At 41.9% G+C, this 24,778-nt stretch overlaps 1 long non-coding RNA gene across 1 annotated transcript in view; it reads right to left on the reverse strand.

Moving 5' to 3' along the window:
* The window catches only part of LOC142451133 (uncharacterized), a 48,715-nt gene that overhangs the window by 21,479 nt on the left and 2,458 nt on the right, over positions 1-24,778 (reverse strand). The gene's annotated exons all lie outside the window — the stretch shown is intronic.

The raw sequence follows: 24,778 nt of genomic DNA on the forward strand, positions 1-24,778 counted from the left end.
TTTTTTACTTTTAATCATTTTATTGGGGGCTCACACAATTCTTAGCACATACATCCATTGTGTCAAGAACATATGTATATTTGTTACCATCATCATTTTCAAAACATTTGCCTTCTACTTGAGCCCTTAATATCTGTTCATTTTCCCCCTCCCTCCCACTCCCACCTACCTCATGAACCCTTCATCATTCATAAATTATTATTATTTATTTTTCATATATTACACTGTCCGAAGTTTCCCCCCACCTTCTTCTCTGCTATACATCCCCCAGGATGGAGGCTATATATAGATTCTTGTAATCAGTTCCCCCTTTCTACCCCACATTCTCCCCACCCTCCGGGCATCACCACTGGTTCTGAAGGAGTCATTTGTCCTGGATTCCCTATGTTTCCAGTTGCTATCTGTACCAATGTACATCCTTTGGTCCAGCCAGGTTTGTAAGGTAGAATTGGGATCATGATAATGCAGGGGTGGGGGGGAAGCATTTAAGAACTAGAGGAAAGTTATATGTTTCATCATTGCTACCCTGCAGCTTGACTGGCTCATCTCCTCCCCACAACCCTTCAGTAAGGGGGTGTCCAGTTGGCTACCAATGGGCTTTGAGTCTCCACTCTGCACTCACCACATTTACAATGATATGATGTTTTGCTCCTTGATGCTTGATATCTGATCACTTCGACAGCTCGTGGTCACACAGGCTGATGTGTTTCTTCCATGTGGGCTATGTTGCTTCTGAACTAGATGGCCACTTGTTTATCTTCGAGCCTTTACAACACCATATGCTATATCTTTTGATAGCAGAGCACCATAGCTTTCTTTACCACATTTGTTTATGCACACATTTGTCTTCATTGATTATTATCAGGAAGGTGGGCACCCACTGATATGATTTTTAGTTCTTTGATGTCTGATAACTGGTCCCTTCTACACTTTGTGGTCAGACAGGCTGGTGTGCTTCTTCCATGTGGGCTTTGATGCTTCTCAGCTAGATGGCCACTTGTTTATCTTCAAGATTTTAAGACCCCAGATGTTATATCTTTTAATAGCCCAGCACCATTAGCTTTCTTCAACACATTTGCTTATGCACACGTTTGTCTTCAGTGATCATATCAGGAAGATGGGCACCCACTGATAAGATTTTTAGTTCTTTGATGTCTGATAACTGGTTCCTTCTATACTTCGTGGTCAGACAGGCTTAACCAGGCATTTTTTAATACTCACTTTCCCAACACAATTGCTGAAGACAAAATGGATGCATAAGCAAATGTGGTGAAGAAAGCGGATGAAGCTCAGCTATCAAAAGATATAGATAGTGTCTAGGGTTTCAAAGGTTTGAAGTTAAACAAGCAGCAATCTAGCAGGGAAGCAAGGAAGCCCACATAGAAGAAGCACACCAGCCTGTGTGATCATGAGGTGTTAATGGCATCAGGTATCAAAAGATCCAAAACAAACAATTATGTCGATGTGAAAGAGGGGGGATGGAGACCCAAAGCCCATCTGTAGACAATTGGACACCACCCAACACACACACACACACACACACACACACACACACAGAAGAGTTACAAGGAAGGGACAATTTAACCAGGGTACAGTATAGCACTAAGGGAAAACACATCATTCCCCTAGTTCCTGAATGCTTCCTTCCCTTCCACTACCACGACCCAGTTCTACCTTACAAATCTGGCTCGACCAGAATACACACATTCGTACAGAGTTCTTGATATATGGAACTCAGGAACAGTAGTGGGAGTAGCGAGATCATGAGGATCGGGAGATGTGGGGTGGGAAGGGGGAACCCATCACAAGTTTGGATGCATAGCCCACCCCCCAGGGGGATGAATAACAGAAATGTGGGCAAAGGGCGACAGCAGATGGTGTAAGACAATGGATGGTGTAAATAACAATAATAATATATAATTGATCAACCAACCACTCTGTGGGAGAAAGATGAAAATGCCTGCTCTTGTAATGCTCTCCAGCCTTGGAAACCCACAGAGGCCATTCTAATCTGTTCTAAGGGGTCACCATGAGTCAGAATTGACTCAATGGCCGTGAAAGAGATCTTTCCCATCAGCACAACGTACCTCATATAAAATTCTATGCAATTAATATGTAGTGTATCAATAAATAAATTCTCCATTTTCACTGATATCCACTGGGGAATGTAATGAGCAGATATTATTTATTAATCAAACATGAAGTGTCAGGCATTGTTTTAATCAATATCCTCAATCGGTAAACAGTACAGGGCTGTATTGGTTTCTGAGGACTGCTACAATGAAGTGCCACAAGTTGGGTGGTTTGCAAGATCAGAAATTGATCTCAAAGGTCCAGAAGCTGGAGGTGCAAATAAGAGCATCTCCGGTGTTGGTTCTCTTGTGGGCTCTACGAGAGAACCTGTTGTATGACTCTCTCTGGTTTCTGCTGCCTCTTGGCCATCTTTGAAATTCCTTAGCTTGCAGCTGCATCTACCTTAATTTTCTTATAACCACCTCTCTTCTCTCTGTGTCTCGTCTCTTTTATAAGAATACTAAGTGTACAGAATCTAATCTAACCATTTGTCTCTACAGGACTTTGACTGACAGCATCTTCAAACACCCTACTTCCAAACATGGTCAGATTCATAGTGATACGAATCAGGACTTCAAAATTTCTTTTGGAAGGACACAATTTGATCCAGAGCAAAAATCTTACTGTTCTACAGGTGGGGCTGACCTTACCAAGGGAGAACCATCTGAACGGGTAACTACTGAGAGTGCACCCCTCTGATTCATGACCACATGCTTGACCAAAACCAAATGTACTGCCGCACAGTCAGTTCCAAATCATAGCAACCCTGGAACACAGTAGAACTGTCCCTGGGGGTTCCTAATCTGTGAATCTTTTGGGTAGTAGAAAGCCTCATCGTTCTCCTTTAAATTACAGTATATCAGATACTTACACTATTGCTGTAAGTGGCTGGTGGTTTTGAACTGCTGACCTTGCAGTTACAGTCCATCATGGAGTTCACTTCACCATCAGGTCTCTTTCAGCTTCGATACACCAACACGTTAAAATCTCTTTTTAGAATCTGACAGCCTAGCCTGACACCACTGTAAAAACTGGTCCATAAAATGAACAAATATTCACTTAAGGAAGGTAGTGAGGAGAAAGCATCTTACTTGGGAGAACAATGCAAATGAAAGTGGCTTCTGGCAGCTAAGAAGACAAGGATGCTGGAGCGCAGGTGCAAAAAGACATGTCAGCGGTTCTCAACCTGTGGGTAGTGACCCCTTTGGGGGTCGAATGACCCTTTCACAGGGGTCACCCAATTAATATGAAGTAGCAACGAAAATAATTTTATGGTTGGGGGGTCACCACAACATGATGAACTGTATTAAAGGGTCCTGGCATTAGGAAGGTTGAGAACCACGGTGCTAGAAGGTCAGATAGATATTAGCAACTAGCTAATGTCACACAGTGACTCTGTGTTTAACTATCTCCATCTCTGGCCAGTCAATATCCTGGGCTCCTATTGTACAAGGACAGACCATTCCATCAAACCCTGTCCCTTCCTTCTGCTCGACACACCTGAAGGGGTGAGCAAAGAGTCTTTCTAGGTCTTCATTACCTTCGTATGGGCCCTATGGAAGTATATTGATCTTGCTAACTAAAATCATGCTATCTGCCTGATCACCACTGAACACAGAGAAACAATTGTTTGCTTCAACAAATATTTGTTGAACACCAAACATGAATGAAGCCTGGGTTGGGACAGGAATAGGATGTAAAGCCATCGACAGGACAAGATTCATCAAAGCTTGACAAACACATGATCAGGCAAATCTAAGAATGAGAATGAACTTCTTAGAGTAAAAACTATATGATAGTAGGGATAGTTGCTTTGTTTTGTTTAGTCTTTTCATTGCTACATCCTGAGTACCTAAAACAGTTGTTGGAGCCTAGTAGAGAGTCTATTAGTGTATGATAAGAGGAGGCTTCAGAAAGTTCTTTCTGGGAACTCCCCGAAGCTCCCTCACATACAGCTCTTGTCCTAAAGGAATTTTGTTGTTGTGAGTTTAGTTTCTGTCTAGACACTTGTGTTAGTCCAGGTGGACCAGAGAAACAAATTCATAGACACTCATATGTGTATAAAAAAAGAGCTTTTTATCAGAGAGCAATTTGGATATTGAGAAAACACCCCAGCCCTGTCCAGATCAAGTCTGTAAGTCTGATATTAGCCCATATGTCAAATACCAGTCAATAAATTATTTAGACTCATGCAACACATGCAATGACACGGAATGCAGGAAGATCACGGGTCAGTGGGTAGAAAGTCTTGCATAATCAGTGTTTGGGGAAGCATCTCAGCATTGGCATGGGTCTCCACGTGTCTTCTTCAACTCCATTGGTTCCATCAGTGTAGCTCGATGTATCTTGTCAACAGGAAGTGTCTAGCCTCCAGTAAGCTATTTATCTCCATTGAGCCTCCAAAGGAGGTCATCAGACTGCAACCTGATTGAAAGGCTAAACTCTACCCCTTCACTCTTAATAGTCTCAAGTTGACACCAGATTATGTAATTACCACATCACTGCTGACTTATAGTGATCCCATGTACAAGGGAACAAAACACCACCCTATGTGTATCATCCATACTATCGCTTTTGTTCTGAGCTCTTTTTTGCAGCCACTGTGCCAGTCCATCTCATTGAAGGTCTTCCTTCCTTTCACTAATATGACCAAGCATGATGCACTTTTCCAGATGTCCTCACCACAAGTCGAAAGTATGTGAGACAATGTCTAATCATCCATACTTCTGAGAAGCTTTGTGGTTGTGCTTCCAAGATAGATATATTTGTTTTTCTGTTAGCCCATGGTACTTTCAATATTCTTCACCAGCACCACCATTCAAATGCATCCATCAGTCTTGATTGTTCACTGTCCAACTTTCACCTAGACATGAAGCGATTAAAATCCCATGGCTTGAGCCAGGTGCACCTTAGTCTTCAAAGTGACACCCTTGATCTTCAACCCTGTAAAGAAGTCTTATGCAGCAGAGGTGTCCAGTGTAGTACATTATTAGATTTCTTGACTGCTGCTTCCATGAACATTGATTGTAGTTACCAGCAAAATGAAATCCTTGACAACTTCAACCTTTTCTCTGTTTATCATGACAATGTCTATTGGAGCTTGAGGATCTTGGTTTTCATTACATTGAGTTGTAATCCATACTGACGCCTGCTTCTAGAAAGATTACATTCTAGTAATATTAATTCCATCACATAAGTAAATAAGTGATAAAAACTATATAATTACAAGTTCTCTTGTAGGGAAAAAGTAGACACAGAAAACCATCAAATTCAAGGTCTTGAGGTAATTTCAGAAGGCTCCCCCAAAAAACCCAACTCACTGCCATTGAGTCAAATCTCATTCATAGTGACCCCTTACATGACACAGTAGAACTGTTGTTGTGAGTTTCCAAGACCATAGAACCCCTCCCTCCTCCCCCAGTTTCTCCCACAGAGCAGTTATTTGATGGTTTCAAATTGCTGGCCCTTTATTAGCAGCTCAACACACACACACACACACACACACACACACACTATGCCCAGGGCTCTCTTGAAAAGTCTAGAACTGCAAAATTGTGTCTTCCCAGATCACCACAGCAGCAGCAATTCTGGGAAGATACAAACTAAGTATATTTCCTAGCACTATGGCAAGAAACCTTAGTAAAGCAAGGCTAAAGCCCTCCGCTGCTAACCAAACTGAGGACCCAAGGACCCACAGGAAAAAGACTTGCAATATTTCCATGTAGAACACCTTACAGGGTCATTCTCTTCTGCCATGTCGGGTCAATGTGAATCACGATCGACTTGGCAGCACGCAGCAACAGCCCTGGGACTCTGCTAAGTAGATACACCAGGAGCCAAACTTTTTATTCTCAGTTTGCTACTAGCATGTAGATCTAATTTATGTTCTCTTCGTGGCTGGCATAACTTAACATATTTATCTCCAGCTCATTGTTTATCAATGGAGTCCAAAGAGAAATGTCTGCAATGAATGTTAGCACAAATTTCCTTTTTCATCCTTGCTGTGGGCACTTTGGATTGGATATTAAGATGAGATGGAGAAGCAAAAGAGAGTGGTGGTGTTGGCCCTGAGGAGCAACAAATGATGGGCTGTCTATGGGTTACAAGGGAAGTGTCACATCTGAGAACGAACTAGACATTAGAGGTAAAGCTGCCGAAGCATTTCAACACATCGTTCTACTCAAAATATGCGAAGGAGAACGTCAAGGACCAGGCTCACTGGCTACCCGTGCTCTGTTCTGTGCTTGTGTAAGCTAATGTGTGTTTTTGCCTTGAAAATCCCTTGGTTTAGGCCTAAGCCTGAAAAAGAAATGTACTCCTTGAGAAAGGAAACTTATCTCCAGAAACAAAAGCAAATTATGCTGTTGAGTCTTTGCTCTCAAGTAAATACAGAAAAGGATTGTTTTCTCTATATAGAAATTTTCAACTTCAAGGGTCCCTCTGACTCTGAACAGATTGTTGGCTAGCACAGATTTCTGCGGAATCATGCACAGATGGTGTCTTCTGCCGAGACGCTTGAAGAGCTCTCTGTGTGGATGATATTAGTTTATGTGCGTGAGTGACATAGCTTAAGCTGCAAATAGTAGACAATAAGAACATACCGTGATAAAATAGAATGCCATTTGGACCATTATGGAAGATGCAGTGGAGTGAGAACTTTGGGGTAAATAGGTTTCTCTCTCTGGATGGTAAGGATGCTTTACAACAAAGGTTTTCTGAACATAAATTGAGGCTGATGGTGGTCATACATTATGTATAACATAGAAGGGCTATGCCACAGAAGCCTGCATTTCCTGGGCAACAAAACATTTAATATGGAAACTACGTATATAATTTCTCAAGTCTACTCAAAGGTTAAAACTGATGGATCATATGCTGAAATAGAGCTGGCTGAAAAATCTATCTTGATTATTGTTTGCTATGGGTTTTTTACCAGTTGAGAGGGGAATATGTTTGTTTCTTTAATCTGTTCATGCTTCAGACTAGACTGCATCTACTTGAAAACTTTCCTTAATATGTACGTATTATTCATCCCTCTCTTTTCAATTCAAGCAGCAATGTTTCTAATGAAAAAAATAATAATTTCAAACTGCATGTCTAACAAACTCAGCATCTAGTGAAATGATTTCATGTTTCTCTTTTCACCCACTTAGGTAATCATGCAGGAAAAGCAAATAAATCATTCTCCTTTGGGGTGAAAGCATTCATATTTGATTAAGTGATTTGAAAGTAAAATGAGATTTTACATAAACATTTTACATTTTTTATGGACTTATTTTTATTGGTGTTCTATTCATGGAAGAAGCCGTACTCAGAGAAATATGCACATATCAAAAACATGCATGGCGATGTTCAGTGATGGACTGTCTGGGTCAGAGAAATAAAAGGATTCTTGCAAAGTCTGAAAGCAGAATTTAATAAAAGAAGATGAGAAAGAACACAATGATAAAAAGGTCGAGGAGAGAGATACGAGAGACAATTCTTTTCAATGTTGCCTTATATGCACCTTGGACTGCTACCTAGACACTCAGTCCAGAAGACATAAAGGCGGGTGGGGGCAACAAGTTATGCAGAAGGGGAAAGGAGAGGGGCCTGAAATACATTAGGGAATAAATCTGTTGTTAAAACATCCTCTATTTTTTAAAGAGGATGGCTTTCTACTCAAGACTTGGTGAAGAAATATGGTTTGGGGATATACGATATAAACTTTATTTCATGTGTTTTCTCCACTCCTGAAGTTCTTTTTGAGAGCATTTAAAAGAGCAGTTCGCAAGTGCTTTGACCTTTCGTGAGTGCACCAGTCTTTCTGGGGCTCCAACTAAGTATTACAGAGCGACTAATGATATGCTCCACAGCAGGGAAAACATCAAAATGACAAACCGTCCCCCATGTCTCTCCACCCGTGGCTTTAGAGCCTCTTGGTTAGAACAGATCTACAAGGCGTTTAACTATTTTAATGTGACTACTGCTGAGAACAGGGCAATACCCGACCACTTTAGAGAGTAAGCAATTCACACATTACAGCTCCATATTGGGAGGCATAGAATTTAGATTCAAGGTTTACTCTGTGTACATATCAATGTATATTCATTAAGTATCTATTAGGCCAGGTACTAAGCTACTCTCTGTGGAGGATGTAAATATGGATGGAATACAATCATGTCTCCAAGGAGCTTAGAATCAAGTTGAGGCTATAAACGATTATTAACCGCTACCACAAAGGTGTGACTGCTTGAAGTTGTGCCTACCTTATATACTTATGGCTACCTTCATTTTAAAATAGCTTAAAATGATCTCTTTATACATCCATTATGCATCTCAATGCTTTGAAGACTGGGTGTGAGACTAATACCTATATCCAGAGTGATCTTTGGCAGGAATTCTGCCCAACACAGAAGTCCAATACTGATGAGAACCTCACTTGTTAGCCTCATCAATCTCACCTTGTAGAAGTTTTAATACAAGATGTGCAGTGGGAATGAGTTTCTTGGTACCCTACCTGGAGTTGACAATTATTAAGCCACCAGAATAGCAGAAACCAGAACAAGGAGCCCCTGGTGGTGTGCTGTTTGGGTTGAGGGACTGGAGAAAGCTAACTAAGCACATCAGTCGGCCTTCTTCTGCACCAAGGACTGCTGTGTCCTGGGCAATGTTTCTCTTCGTCATTGATTTGGTTGTTGAGAGTTCCGTGCTATTTCTTGTACTTCTCTACAGTCTTATAAGATATTACTAACAATTAGGAGGTAATGGGGTATGTTTCTGGCCTGGCCTACTGGAACGACTCCCCCCAATACAGCAGAATGTCTGAGGGTTAAATGAGGGGCAACCGGGATTCTTACTTCTTACTCTTTGTGTTTCAGCATCAGACATGTCAAAGGTCCTCCACAGATGTTTGGATAGTGAAGAAGAGAAGTCAGTAATGCACTGTGGGAATCAAGAAGAAAGGAAATTACTTCTTGCTGGGAGAAGGAAGACAAGGTAGTACAGAGAATGTGTCACCTGAGCAGGACCTTGAAGGTAGAAGGGCATCTTGTTGGGAATGAGGGGAGCGATTGCTCTAAAATGGAATTTTCAGAGTATGATATTAAGGAGCTATAGTCAATTAATATGACCCTTACAGCCATAATTCCTTATGTGATATTATCCTGAACTTTGTACATCTGTGGTTCTAATCCCATTTTGGAAGTCATTATCTGTTAAAATATAGAAATAGGATGAGATTAAGATCTTGACCTCCATAGATGGTATGAATTGGGCTCACTCTTTGTTTAACAAGTATTTTGCTTACCGTTACTTTTAAAGGATGTAAGGAATGACATGCCACGGTTGAAAGGAGAAAAGCTGTTTCTGGAATGGCCTGGGAAAAAGCCTGACTGATTAAAAGTAGTAGGAAGTAGGACCCCTGGTTGTGTAGTGGTTATGCTTCCATAAAGATTTACAATCTAGAAACTCAGAGGGGCAGTTCTATTCTGCCCTATAGAGTCACTATGAATAGGCATCAACCCCAGAGCAGTGAGTTCAGTTTTAATGTCTACTAAAAACATTCTGCCAGAGGCCCCAGGTCATATATACATAAATAAGATACAGTCCAAGGGTAGAGAGTAGATTATTATATTTAAGTATCATTGATACTGGGAGAGTAGAGGGTAAGTGGATTGGAAAGGGGGAACCGATTACAAGAATCCACATGTGACCTCCTCCCTGGGAGATGCATGGCAGAGAAGGTGGGGAAGGGAGACTCCGGATAGGGCAAGAGATGACAAAATAACAATCTATAAATTATCAAGGGCTCATGAGGGAGGGGAAGCGGGTAGGGAGGGGGAAAAAAGAGGATGCAAAGGGCTTAAGTGGAGAGCAAATGCTTTGAAAATGATTAGGGCAAAGAATGTACGGATGTGCTTTATACAATTGATGTATGTATATGTATGGATTGTGATAAGAGTTGTATGAGCCCCTAATAAAATGTAAAAAAAAGTGGAAGACATATATGTCAATTTGATTGCACTGTTGATATTCAGTATAACTCCCACTAAACGACCTTTTCCTGCATGGGTCTGGTAAGAAGGAGGGAAAGATGTTGGTCGGATTTAGCTGTGATTAACTGTGAGCAGGCTCCCTGCAATGCCATCCTGCTACATATAAATGAGCTCTCTGTGAATGAAGGCATGTGATCTCATCAACAGCTAGTGCTAGGTCTGGAGCTTGTCCTCTGGATCCAACACCTGGATTACCCCTGCCTGACCTGCAGATTTGGGGCTGAACAGTACCCACCCCACAAAACATCCTCAAACTTTATGAGTTTCTTGGGGATGCGCCAGTGATTTGCAAAATCTAGAAAATGTGAAGAAAGACACTCAAAGGAGGAGTGAGGGGAAATGGAGCTGAATAGCACATGGAATAGTTGGCATCATGAATCTCTAACTCCGTGGGACTAGTCTGGTATGATTTTTTAAAGGTATTTTATTAGCATATGTTTCCCATATCATACAATTTAATTGTTCAATCATATTAAGAATATTTGTGAAATTGTCACAATCAATATCAGAATGTTTTTCTTGTGCTCATTGTTGCTAGCACCCCATTTTCCCCATCCTCCTCTCCCCCTAGGCAACTATCAATTGAGTTACTGTCGCTAGAGATATAGCTCTCCTGGATTTTATAAACAGAAAATCATTCAAAACACAAACAGGAAGCAAGCAAACAAACAAAAACCAATGTGCTTGACAAAAGAGAAAAATACCAACCAAAAAGAAAGCTGAAAAAACTGAACTGAAAGTTAAAGAATGAAACAAGTTTAAAAATGGGTCAAAATGGAGATCAAATGATAAGGTATTGCTTTTTAAACTAACTGGATCTACCATAATGAACTTTATAATGTTCTCGGTCTGAAGTAAGGCTATTCACAGCCCTCAACTATTGTCACAGGACACACTGCAAAGGGACATTATCATCCACATCCTCCAGCATACCAAGTATTCACAACTTAAACTCTGATACCATTTCCTCCTTTGGATTTAGATTTTATTATTTGCAATCTTTGCATCACACAGGCCGATAAGCTTCTTCCATGTTGATTTAGTGGACACCTCACTCAGATGGCTACTTGTTTGAAGACAACCCTTTAAGACTACAGATGCTATTCTTTCTGATAGCCAGGCACCATTTGGTTTCTTTACTACACTTCGCTGTAGCACCCATATCTTCAGTGACTTCATCATGAGAGAGAGCCGCAAGCAGGGCTATGTCATAAGAACTAACAGTTCTTAGATTTGAGCCATAATTAAGTACAAACATCAAATCCATTCATAGGGTTTATATATGTCTCCATTTCACTGCATAGACATTATTATCAATTATGATAGAGACTATTATGCCATGGGGCATAAGGGAATTTGATTGATTGATAATGTCATTAATTTAGCCAACAGTATAGGACTTAAAAGACTGTTGAGGCAAATAAATTATGTAAGCATAATCCAGCTTCAGACAGCAATACATGAACTGTTGACTTGGACAGACTAAACGCTTAAGTGACTGGACACTATTTTCCCAAACAATGGGAGTTGGTGATAGGGCAAAACTTTTAATAATACTCATTCCCAAAGGCAGAACCATGCCTACCAGAGTAGTACTCATCATAAGAAAGCAAGGAGGACATTAAAATATTAAATATACAATAGTTCCAGGGCACCATTCACTGGGGACCCTCATAGCAAGAGAGCAAAGCAAAGTCCAACAACTTCTAATTCCATAACTTCAGAATGGCAGTCATCTGCTTTTTCACACTAGAGTGTTACAGTCTCAAGTCCAAGGGAGTTTGTTTAGTTCCTTACGTCTGCTACAAGTGAGTTTGAGATAGAGTCCACTTTACGTAGTGGGGTAGCCACATGCAATCGTTCTGACGTGGCCTGTGAAGGATGGTGTGTACCTTGAAAGGAGAGAGACTAAAGGTCCAGCAGTATATAGCACATAGACTGGGTCTGGAATTAATTTTTCTCAAATAGATTATTACCACAATTATGTTGTCATTAAACTTTCATTGAATTATGAAAGTAACAGCCAAGGATTGTACATTTTTAAAGTATTCCTTTCAGCATAAACCAAAAAGACATAAAAACACAACAGGTCTTATACTCAGGTTACATCCTGAACCCTCAGCCCCCACTAGAACCTATCTTCAGGGATGCTTGAAGATGGAGGATTCAGACATGAACATTAGAATTTCAGTGCGTGGACAAAGACATAATAAAAGCAGGAAAGTAAAGAAGGTTGGCTTCTGTGATAAACAGCAATGGGGTGTCATATCTAATCCCCTCTGGGTTCCCCATTGCTAACAGACATGAGGGAGGCATGCCTCCACGTTCCATCCTTCATGACCGATTCTGACCAAGCGGGCCTCCCACGCCATGCTACGTCTATGCTGGGTTTGATCATTTGTTTCAATGGTCACAGAGAGATCATACAAAATACTTGTAATTAAGAAGGTTTACTAGGGAAGCCTATCACAAAGGAAGGAACGGTAGTTGGAAAATATGGACTTAGTGATATAAGTGAAACTGAGATTCCATGATAGAATTTCGCAACACCGAAGACTTACTCATAGCAAATACTTTCTTCGACAATACAAAAGGCAACTATACACATGGAATTCCCCAGATGGAATACACAGATATCAAACTGACTACATCTATGGGAAGACACGATGAAGAAATTCAGTATCAGCAACTAAAAGCAGACCAACAGGTGACTGTGGAGCAGACCATCAATTACTCATATGTAAGTTCCTGATTAAAGCTGAAGAAAATGAAAACACATCCACAAGAGCCAAGACATGACCTTGAGTTTATTTCAAGAACATCTCAAGAACACAGTTGACACACCGAAGACTAATGGTTGAGGCTGAGGGAGGACATCAAGACCATCATTCATGAAGAAACCAAACGGTCATTAAAAACACAGGAAAGAAAGAAAACATCAATGTGGATATCAGAAGTGACTATGAAACTTGCTCTTAATCACAAAGTAGCTAAAGCAAATGGAAGAAAGGATGAAGTCGGGAGCTGAACAGAACATTTCAAAGGGCAGCTCTAGAAGAAAAAGTCAAGTATTATCATGAAATGTGTAAGGGGAAGAATACACTGAGCATGTCTGAAACGGAAAGAACCCAGGAAAAAATTCAAGCCTCAAATTGCAAACTTAAAAAATCTGTAATCAAAATATCGAACAATGCAGGAAACATTAAGAGAAGATGGAACAAATGCCCAGATTCACTGCACCAAAAAGAAGTAGCCAACATTCCACCATTCCAGGAGGCAGCCTAAGAGCAAGAACCACATTGGCTGTGTGGACCATGATAAACGGTGGATAACCTTAGAAAATGTAGTTCCAGACCACTTATTTGAGCTCATTCTGAACCTGTACATCAGAGATGAGAACCAGGGAATACTGCTGGTTTTAAATCAGGACCGGGATGCATCAGGGTTGTATCCACGTGCCATACTTAATCAATCTGTACCCTGAACAGATCATCAGAGAAACTGGCTTATATGAAGAAGAATGTGGCAGTAGGATTGAAGGAAAGCTTATTAACAACCTCCGATATGCATTTGACCCAACCTTGCTTGCTGACAGTGAGGAGGAATTGAAGCATTTATTGATGAAGATCAAGGATTGCAGCCTTCAGTGTGGATTACAACTCGAGGAAGACCAAAGGAAGAGCTAAATCTTCACAACTGTACCAATAGTTAACATCAAGATAAATGCAAAAACAGTTGAAGTAATCAAGGACTTTGTCTTGTTTGGATCCACAATCGATACTTATGGAAGCAGCCGTCAAGAGAACAAAATATGTATTGCATTAGGTCAATCTGCTACACGAGACCTCTGTAGAGTTCTGAAAACAAGGATGCTAGTTTGAGGACTAAGGTGCACCTGACCTAAGGTATGGTATTATTCTCCATAGCATCATATGCATATGAAGGTTAGGCACTGAAGAAGGAAAACTGTACAAAAATACATGCATTTGGATTGTGGTGGCGGAGAATGTTGAAAGTACCGTGGACTGCTAAAAGGATAAACTGATCTGTATTGGAAGAAGAAAGGCCAGAGTGCTCCACAGAGGCAAGGATGACAAGACTTTGTCTTACGTATTTTAGACTACTGTCAGGAGAGACAGATCCCTGGAAAAGGACACCATGTTTGGTAAAGTGGAAGGGCAGTGGAAAACAGGGAGGCCCCAATGAGCTGCACTGACACCGTGGCTGCGTCCATGGGCTCAGGCATAGGAACAATTGTGAGGAGGGCGCAGGACCGTGCAGTGTTTTCGTCTGCTGTGCAGAGGGTCATTATGGGTTGGAGTGGACTCAATGGCACCTTACAACAACAATATTGGGGAAGCCAACAGATTACTACAAATCAGGATTGGCAAACAGATAGGAGTCATTTGTCTCCTTCGTCAGCAGCCAAGGCTCACTCTCTGGTTCTTAGCCTCTTGGCCACACAGTCCCTTGGCTTTTGCCTACATGGGCCAGGAAGACAGCTTGCCTGTTGATGTGCCCCGCTTTTCCATGGCCTTAAGCTAACTGAGAAGAACGTCTCCAATATTTTTGGTGCTGGTCCTCTGGATCTCTGTGCTACAGCCTCTGGTGCACCCGGTCTCGGCAGCCTCTGCCCTTGAGTGCGGTCTTGGACATGCTCCTCAAGCTTTCTCTGCTGCTGCCTCAAAGATGCTCTTCCTTTGAGTCTGGGGGTGGGGAAACGGGGGTGGTAACAAAAATTTCCCAGGCCCCTTTCTTAGTGTTGTACACATTCTAGTGCATAATCCCACCCAATCATTCGGTGGGACTTTCAGAGACTTGGGTAGAAGAGCTAGATGAAAAAATTTCACTCCACCCAGCTTCAAATAAGCATCTAAAAGAGGCATTGTGTGGTGCAAACAGTTAAGACATCGTGCTGCTAACCAAGAGCTTAGTGGTTCAGGTCCATCTAGAGGTGCCTGGGAAGAAAAGGGTAGGTGTCTACTTGCCAAACCCAGCCACTGAAAGCCCTGTAGAGCACAGTTCTCTTGACCCGCACTGGCGCACCAAGAGTTGGAATGAACTCATCAGGCTTAAGGCCTCTGAAGGGGAAAATTAGTGGGACACAAGGTTGGAGAAGTATATTCAGGCTTCAACTTTATTCTGTGTTTACCCTGTGCATTTTGATGATTTCTAAACAGTATTGTACTTCAACACGATTCATCTGAAAGTAGTAGATGAAGTGGATTTGAACATGGAAAAACTCAGGTGAGGAGATAAGTTACGGAACCTGTGAAAAAGTCCAGGCGAGAGGATGCAGCATGTCATTCTACAGCCACGTGCACTCTTCAGGGTTGCTGTTCAGCGTCTGCACAGAGCTTCACTATTCATTTATCACAGCTCCTTAGTAGGTCAATACCACAGCAATGCTGCCCTTATTCCTTTAACTTATAGCAGTGGGATTGAGCGCAAGATGCAAATTTCCCTAACAGCTTGTTTCTTCAACAGCACATAAGGAAACATAATAACCACTCTACGCATTGTTTACTATTTTCTATGGAAGTGTTACTGAAACCTAATCAGTACCAAATTATTTCACAAAGTAATGCCTTTCTCTCGGATGCTCTGAGAATTCTGAAATTTGAAAAAACAATCAAAAGCAATCAACCTTCGGATATTGAATTTCATACACAAATGAATTGTATAAGCTCCCTTTTCCCTGCATGCATTGCCGCAGCTTACCTCTAGCCACCAGAAAGCATGTTCACGATGAATGGTTTTCATGTTTTCCACTCAAGAAATATTGTGAAAAGGATGGTTCAACATTTTATTAATAATGCATTAAATCTTTGCTTTCCCTTTCTCTTAAATCTGGGAAATTTTCCCTTAGAAAAAAAGAAGCCAACCTATGAATCCAAGTCTCTTCTGTCAGACACAAGTGATTGAGGATAGTCACATTCATCATCTCCTCCCATGGGAACCGACTGCAATTCCCACTTAAGAAGGATATGATCATTGAAATTTGGCTGCTAAGGATTGTGCTAAGGAAAGCCATGAACTGGAATTGAATTTTCAAAGCTTCAAACTTAAGTGTAAAGTACTAATCATTAGTTACAAATAATTTGTGGATCTTATCACAACTAAACAGTTTTGATAAAAATGGAGTTGGGCTAATTGTTATTTTTAGCCAACAAGAGAAAACAGGATTTTACAATATATGTTCCAAGATAGCTACTTTGACATAAAACCATGAGAATAAGCGAAACCCTCTTCACAATTTTATCTATGAACAATCTTACCACCAAATTTTAAGAACAAAACATTCTAAAAGCCAAAAGAAACAGCTGAACATGGAGCACCCATTTGCCCTTGCTTGTGCATGTCACTGCTTGGCTTGGCGGGATTCCTTAGAAATACATATTTAAGATATTTTAGGATCTTTTCTGGATTTTCCACATTCTTATTTACTCTAAAACATGTCAAAGTTTGGAAATTATTATTCAAAAAAATGTGTTTTCGGTTTCTACTACATGCCCTCTGAGCCCTGGTGGTGCAGTGGTTAAGTTCTTGTCTGCTAACCAGAAAGTTAAACCAAACAGCCACTTAGGGGGAGGATCACAGGGCAGTTTGCCTCAGTAAAGGTTTCCAGCCTCGGAACTCTGATGGGACAATTCTACTCTATCCTGTAGGGTCACTGTGAATCGGAATCTCCTTGATGACGTGACGTGTTTGGTTTGGCTTGTACTATGTGTCTTAGTGACGGAAGTTCAATAGTAAGTAAAACAGACACAAATCCTAGCTTTCGTGTCATTTAGTTTCTAACTAGGGGAAGAAAGGCTATGAACACATAAGACATTGTGTGACAGACGGTACTGAGTTCCTGGGTGAGAGATAAGCAGGCAAAGGGAAGAGCTGCTTCTTCAGTGGTCGGGGAGACCTCCCTGAGAAGCTGGCATTTCAGGAAGAAAGGTCTGGAGGCAGCGAGGGTGCCCGCATATCGTTACCGGGCAGAAAGCGCCTGCTAGGCAGAGGATGCACAGTGCAAAGACATTGAGGTCAGGTCAGCCCAGCACGTTCAGGGAACAAGGGAGGCTGGGGTGACCGGAAAAGATCAATCAAGGGAAAGAGATAGGATCGGAGAGGTGAACAGCAGAGGCTTGTTCGCCATTTTGAGGGGTTTTGCCCTTGAATAAAATGGGCAACTAGGAGGTTTTGAGCGGATACATGACACGGCCTGTTGTGGCTGGCCAGTCCAGGGACACAATATGAATCTAAGGGCACTTAAGTGATGCCTTGTAGAAAGTTAGGCTTTTATGGAGCTGGGCTAAGACTCAGTGATGACATTAAGTCTGAGGAGGTTCATGGTTCTGTTATTTTTTTCTAAACACAAAAAAACTAAGAGAGAAAGGGGGAAAGAGGGAGGAAGGAAGGAAAGACGGCGAAAAGAAGAGGAAGGAAGCTTATGTTGCTGAGATACTGCGCGTCGGAGCTCTCATCGCAGTGGCATGGCCAGTACTCCGACACGCCTGCTGAGTTAGCTTGGTTGCTGATTGAGCTCAGGGAATAGTACTCTTAAGGTATCATTGTTGATACCTTATTGTTTTTGTTGAACCTATTTTCCACTTACTGTGCTGGTTTACTAATGTTAAATGGCTTTTCCTTTTATGGTTTTTATTTAAAATAAATATTTAAATATATTACCCCACTGATGTCTCAATTTTTAGTAATTTTATTTTCATTTGTTTTGATTATTGAAACTCACCAATAGCTTCTGCATTTTCCACCCTAGGCTTATACTCGAGTCAATCAGTTTTTCTGGTTTCCCGGGTAATGATTAGGAACCTCGGCTTACACTCGGGTCGGCTTCTATTCGAGTATAGACAGTATTTTATTCTCCTGAGGACCGTGCATCATAGGCATTCTAAATTAGACGTCAAGTTCAAAAGGGTTAATGCTTCTGGTCTCCAGACTGTCACCTAGGTATATGCAAGTAAATCTCTATTTAAATGAACATCACAATAAATGGAATAGAAGTATCACAACATCTCTGATAACTCATTAGGGAGAGTAGACAGAAACATGGAAAATCAGACTTGTCCTCATTTAAAACAAAATGACCCTTCAGACTCACTGCCATAGAGTAGATTCCAGCACATAACAACCCTGTAGGACAGGGTAGAATGGACCCAATGGATTTCTAAGGCTATAAATTTTTATGGAGCAGAAAGCCTCTTCTTTCTCCATAGAGTGGCTGGTGAATTTGAACTGCTGGTCCTGAGATTCACAGCCAAACACATCAGGGACCCTTGTAATTCATACTCACTCTCTCTCACTGACATGGAGTCAATGCTGACTCATAGCGACCCCTGTTGGTTTCCAAGACTGTTACTGTTTACCAGAGTAGAAAGTCCAGTCTTTGACCCTCAGAGCTGCCAGTGGTTTTGAATGTCTGACCATACAGATCAAAGGCCAACAGGTAACCCATTGGCAGTCCAATTAGCACCTCTAAGAGAAATTACAAGTAGGGTCCTGGTGATACAGTGGTTAAAGGCTTAGTTCAGTAGAAGATGTGGCAGTGGAAGATACAAGGATCTTCTCCCATAGAGATTACAGCCTTAGAAACCCATGGGTGCAATTCTAATCTATTCTATAGGGTGGCTTTGAATCATAATAACTTGATGGCAATGGGTGTTATTTTTGTTATCTTGTTTTAGGAATTAGAAGGAAGTTCTTAATATAAGAACAACAGCAACCACTTCTTATTTCTAACATTGTGTAAGATAAACCAAGAATTCAATGACATGCAATTTCATTATGTAGAAAGACACAACTACATTATGTAGGTTGAAAAGCAGAGACCTGCTATGGCTTATGGAATTATACAGTCCTGATTGTTGGGTTTTTAAAATAATAACTTACCTAAAAATCTTTTTTAAGTGACTATTGTATGCCAAGTTCTCTCTGGGTTTTGAGAATTCAGTGGTACCTGGCTCATGGAATTTATATTTCAGGGAAGAAAACAAGACAAGCAAACAAATAAAAGACCAAGCTAAGTTGATAGATGATAAATTTTAAGTGAAAGGCTTAAACAAACCACGGTGTTAAAGGCTTAAACAAACCACGGTGATCCGTTGAAAAGTCAAGAGTTTGGCAAGGAGTGGCGTGAAGAAGGTGGGCTTAGACTAGGTGTCTGGGTGTCAGAGAAGTGATCTGAAAAGCAAAATTGAGCCTGTCGGAGAAAACAAGCACAAGGTAATGAGCTGAGCACATACTGGGCAGAAAAAGAAAGCTAGGGTAGTTGGAGCCTAGTGACGATAAAGCTCCTGTAAGGTGTGGTACAAAACAGCAACAACAGAAAGCAAAACCAAATGATTACCATCAAGCAGATTCCGACCCATGGCCACTCTATAACCCAAACCCACATACTGCCAGAGTCAATTCTGACTCACAGTGACCCCATAGGACAGAGTAGAACTGCCCTTTGGGGTTTCCAAGGCTATTCAGGTACAGAACACTTCACCTTTCTGTCACAGAGTGCCCAGTGGGTTCAACTGCTGACCTTAGGCCCAGCAGCCCAATAAGTAACCCATTACATGATAGTGCTCCTGTGCGGTCACTTTTAGGTGCCATCCAGTCAGTTCTGACTCACGGAAGCCTGTGTACAACAGAAGGCAACACTGCCGGCCTTTGTGCCGTTCTCACAAGTGTTCGCATGTTTGCACCCATTGTTGGAACCATGGCTCTCAATCTAGTTGAAGTTCTTTGCTGCCCCTCTACTGGAGCTGGAGCTAGAGCCATGGTGACGTAGTTGTTAGGCACTGGGCTGCGATCAGTGTGTTCGGCAGCTCAATACTACCAGCAGCTCCAAGGGAGAACGATTGGTTTTTTTACACTCATAAACAGTTACAATCTCCGAAACCCACAGGGGTTCACTATGAGTCAGCACTGACTCAGTGGCAGTGAGTGGTACTTTACCAAACATGATATCCTACTCCAGAGACAGAGCTCTCCTGATAACACATACCAAGTAACATGTCCTATTGCGCCTCTATAAGACCGAATAAAACAACTCCATGGAGTTTCCAAAGCTTACTGTTTATGGACGCAGACAGCCACATCTTGCTCCTGTGGAGTGGGTTGATCAGCCAACTTTCCTGTTAGCAGCCAAGTTAGCTTAGCCACTGGGCCATGGGATATGTTCAGAATAGACAAAAACAGGCTTGTAAAATGGCTTGAAGGAGTTTGAATTTTACTTTAGGTGCAATGAGAAGCCATTGGAGAGGTTGACCTGATCCCATGATTTAATGGGCAAATTGAAAAGCAACTCTCATGCAGCTGCCTCGGGGACGCGTTGTAGATGAGCAAACACAGAAGCAGAGACTGTTGTCAGGGTTTCCAGTGGTGCAGGGAGCGGATAGTGGTGGCTTGAGTTCAAGTGAAAATCATACTACGCGGACAGATTTGGGATATATCTGTAATTTCAAAAAATCAATATATATATATGGATTGTGATAAGAGTTGTATGAGCCCCCAATAAAATGATTTTTTAAAATAATAATTAAAAAATAAAAGAAATATATAAAGCAAACTTGCCCGGCTCCTCCAAAACCAAACCCAACCCACTGCCATTGAATCCATTCCAACTCAGCAATCCAAAGGGACAGAATAGAACTACTCCATAGGGCTTCTGAGACCATAAATCTTTATGGTGGACATGAATTATATTATCAAAGCTCAAACTCATTGCCACCAACTCAATCCTGACTCAAAGTGACCCGATAGGTCAGAATAGAACTATATCCTTATGGGTTTCCGAGACTAAATCTTCACAGGTGTAAAGAACTTCCACCTTTCTCCCGAGGAACAGCTAGTGGTTTCGAACCCCTCTCCTTGTGGTTGTCAACTCAATGCCTAACCCACTACACCAGCAGGGCTCCTAGGAACTGTGTCATAGGAAGACTTTCATTACTTCATTCTTAAACACAAAGCTTGCAAATGTGTTCCAACTCACACTCACTCAAACTTACTGCTATCAAGTCAGCTTTGACTCATAGTGACCCTATAGTACAGCGGCTCTCAGGGAAGCAAGCCCTTAGGGGGGTGTCAAATGACCCTTTCACAGGGGTGGCCTAAGACCATATTTCCGATGGTCTTAGGTACTGGGACACCTATCGCTCCTCTATCTGTCTCCAGACAGGTGCACCCACACGTAGATATGCCCACATATGCGGTCACCCCAACATGAGGAACTATGTTAAAGGGTCACGGCATTAGGAAGGTTGAGAACCATTGTGTACATGGTAGTACTGCTCCTGTGAATTTCCCAGACTGTTGCTCTTTACAGGAGCAGAAAGCCCCATGATTCTCCAGAGGAGTGGCTGGCGGATTCAAACTGCTAACCTTTTAGATCACAGTCTAACTTGTAACCACTGCACCAGAGCTAGCGAATTAGGCCAGCACACCACATCCACTGCCACTAGGTACAATGATAACATCCACATACACCCTACCTTTGGTCTTTCTTCCTCTAAATCTTTCCTGCACCTAACTGCCATACTTATCTTCCTCAAACAATGCTCTCACGTTATTTAACTTGCTGATAAGCACAGCCATGTATTTTCCTAGTTATTAAATAATCACTTTGACTTAGTCCTGGGCTGTATGGTTGGGTGGGGTACACTAGATACCTAAAGTATGGGTCATGCTGCTAGGGTTTTGCAATTGGAGATCTGATTAACCCATATAAAAATTTAAATTAAAGAAACTTAAAGTATTAAATCGAAACTTATTTTAAAGGGTTGGTAGCTACCAAAGTATTATAGAGGAGGTAGGATTTGTTCTGGGTCTTGAAGATGAGAGAACTTTGGCAAAGAGAGAGACAAAAGATGCAGATTGGGAAAAAAGAGCAAAGGCATACTATCCTATCCTACCTCCATGGGTCAGAGGCTATTCTCTTGGGAAGTGAAGAGCACATTCTTTGAAAGGTGGCGAACAAAGGCAGATGGGCAGAATGGTTTGAACATAGCTCAGCAAGATAGAAACGGTATCACTGATTGGAACACAGTTCGGCAGGATAGAAGGAGTTAGTCAAGACTGGTAGGCAACATTGATTGAAGGCTTTGATTAGAACCAGTGACCATTTCCCTTTAATTTGTAAGGTACTAGTCATCTTTAGCGCTCATTAGGTAATTGACTTGTAACTTGGGCACTTAAAAAATATGTCATGCTTTCATGTGCGCAGCCTATATGGGGTAGGTGCGGTGTAAATTTGGTGATGATGAAAGACAGGCGAAAGGAAGATGAGTCTGGCAAGAAGTGACCTGAATTGGAAGGAAGGAAGTGGAGGCAGAGAAATCCGTGAGGGGGCTCTTCCACAAATGTAGGTGTGAGGGAAGGAAAGAAGGTGGAAGAGTCTGATATGAGGATGTACTTAGGAAGTATAATGTCAAGAAGCTGCAACCAGTTTGGAGAAAAAGTAAAAAATTAATGTTAGGATGAAATGATTTGATGGTCCATGATTCCACTCAGCTAAGATGGAAACACAGGGAGTGGAAATTCATTTCAGCAAACAAGGTCAAGGTTTGGGTTCTAGGTCTCCAAGAAGATGGCAGGGTCACGTGAAATGTTAGAAATGAATATTTCTGACCCATCCTGAACTGAATAGATTTGATGGGTGAGAGAGGGTCTAGTAACCTGTATTTTAAAACAAGCATGCTTGGTGACTTATGAGTCACTCATCTAGGCTGTGTGTGAAGGAGGAAAGAGGAAAAGAGGGCGTTCTGCGGCTTCTGAGAAAGCCTCCAGGGGTGAGCGACAGAAAGGCCTGACAGCACAAACAGAAGCTACGGTGGGAAGGAAAAAGAGAGATGACCTGGGACAGCTGAGGCTGGGGCAGGGGAGCTTGGTGAGGATAGCGGGACGCAGATTTCACTTTGGGAATCATGAGACGAAAGGAAATTAACGTCTCATGGCTGGGTTATGCTTCTGCTAATGAAGACCAACGAAGAACTGGTGCCGGAGAAGAAAACTAAACGTACAGTGGACGGCCGGAGGAACAAGCAAATCTGCTTGGAAGAAGTGCCATCAGACTGTTCCTTAGAAGTGAGGATGGCGAGAGGTTGCCTCAGGTACTCTGGATGTGCTATGATGAGAGACTGTCCCTGGGAAAGGGTGTCATGCTCGGTGAAGCATGTCACAGATAAACAGGGAGATGGATTGACCCGCTGGCTGCAACAATGGGCTGCAACGTAAGCCCACTTGTGAGGACGGTGTGGTGCTGGGGAGTGTCTCCTTCTTTTCTGCACGGGGACACGAACTGGACAGCACCTCACGACAATGCCAGAATTTGTGTAATTAGCATAAAAGTGCTAGACACAGCTTCTGCCTCTTCTTTACTACAGTCTTGTAAGATTTATGGAGCACCAACCAGAGGGTTAACTTGCAGTCGTTTTAAGAGACTCCAAGATCTTATCAAGTACCAGAAGCCACTCAAATACAACTGTGATTTACAATTCATAGGGCCTACAAATTAACACGCAAATAAGTGATCATTCACTTAACAAAAATACAGTGTTCCTTATGTGCCAGACAGAGGGTAGTTTATCAGAAAGGTGACCTGCATGAGTTTAAAGGCAGATTTTGTAAGACGGTGAAGACAGCGATTGGCAGATGCTTAAGGATTTAGGGTCTCAGAGTTCAGAAAGAGGGCACATCGCTTCATTTATTCAACATTCCACAGATATTTATGGAGTGCCTTATTTGTGTCAGGGGCTATTGTAAGCATAGAAAACAAAGCAAGATACAGCTTTCCTCCAGTTCCTAAATGCTTCTTCCACACACACTATCATGATCCCAATGCTACCTTACAAATCTGGCTAGACCAGAGGATGCACACTGGTACAGATGGAAACTGGAAACACAGGGAATGATGCCTTATACCTGCTCCCTTCGACACCTCATGATCGCACAGGCTGGTGTGCTTCTTCCATGTGGGCTTTGTTGCTTCTGAGCTAAATGGCCACTTGTTTACCTTCAAGCCTTTAAGACCCCAGACACTATCTCTTTTGATAGCTGGGCACCATCAGCTTTCTTCACCACATTTGCTTATGCACCTGTTTGTACTCAGCGATCGTATCACAGAGGTGTGCACCCAATGATATGTTTTTTGTTCTTTGATGCCTGATAACTGATCCCTTCAGAACCACGTGATCACACAGGCTGGTATGCTTCTTCCATGTGGGCTTTGTTGCTTCTGAGCGAGATGGCTGCTTGTTTATCTTCAAACCTTTAAGACCCCAGATGCTATATCTTTTGATAGCCAGGCACCATCAGCTTTCTTCATCACATTTACTTATTCACCCGCTTTGTCTTCAGTGGTTGTGTGAGGAGGGTGAGCATCATAGAATGTCAATTTAATAGAAGAAAGTATTCTTACATTGAGGGAGTACTTGAGTAGAGGCCCAATGTCCTTCCGCCACCTTAACACTAAACCTAGGCACATAGATATATTTCCCCATCATGATATATTTGCATATGTACATGTCTTTGTCTAGACCTCTATAAATACCCTTTGCCTCCCAGCTCTTTCCTCTATTTCCCTTGACTTTCCGCCTGTCCCACTAACATGCTCCATCCCCACCTGGGTTTCAGCAATACCTCTTCCTTACATTACCCTTGATCATGCCCTACCA

This window comes from Tenrec ecaudatus, chromosome 6 (genome assembly GCF_050624435.1).
Source record: "Tenrec ecaudatus isolate mTenEca1 chromosome 6, mTenEca1.hap1, whole genome shotgun sequence".
Taxonomy (NCBI): domain Eukaryota; kingdom Metazoa; phylum Chordata; class Mammalia; order Afrosoricida; family Tenrecidae; genus Tenrec; species Tenrec ecaudatus.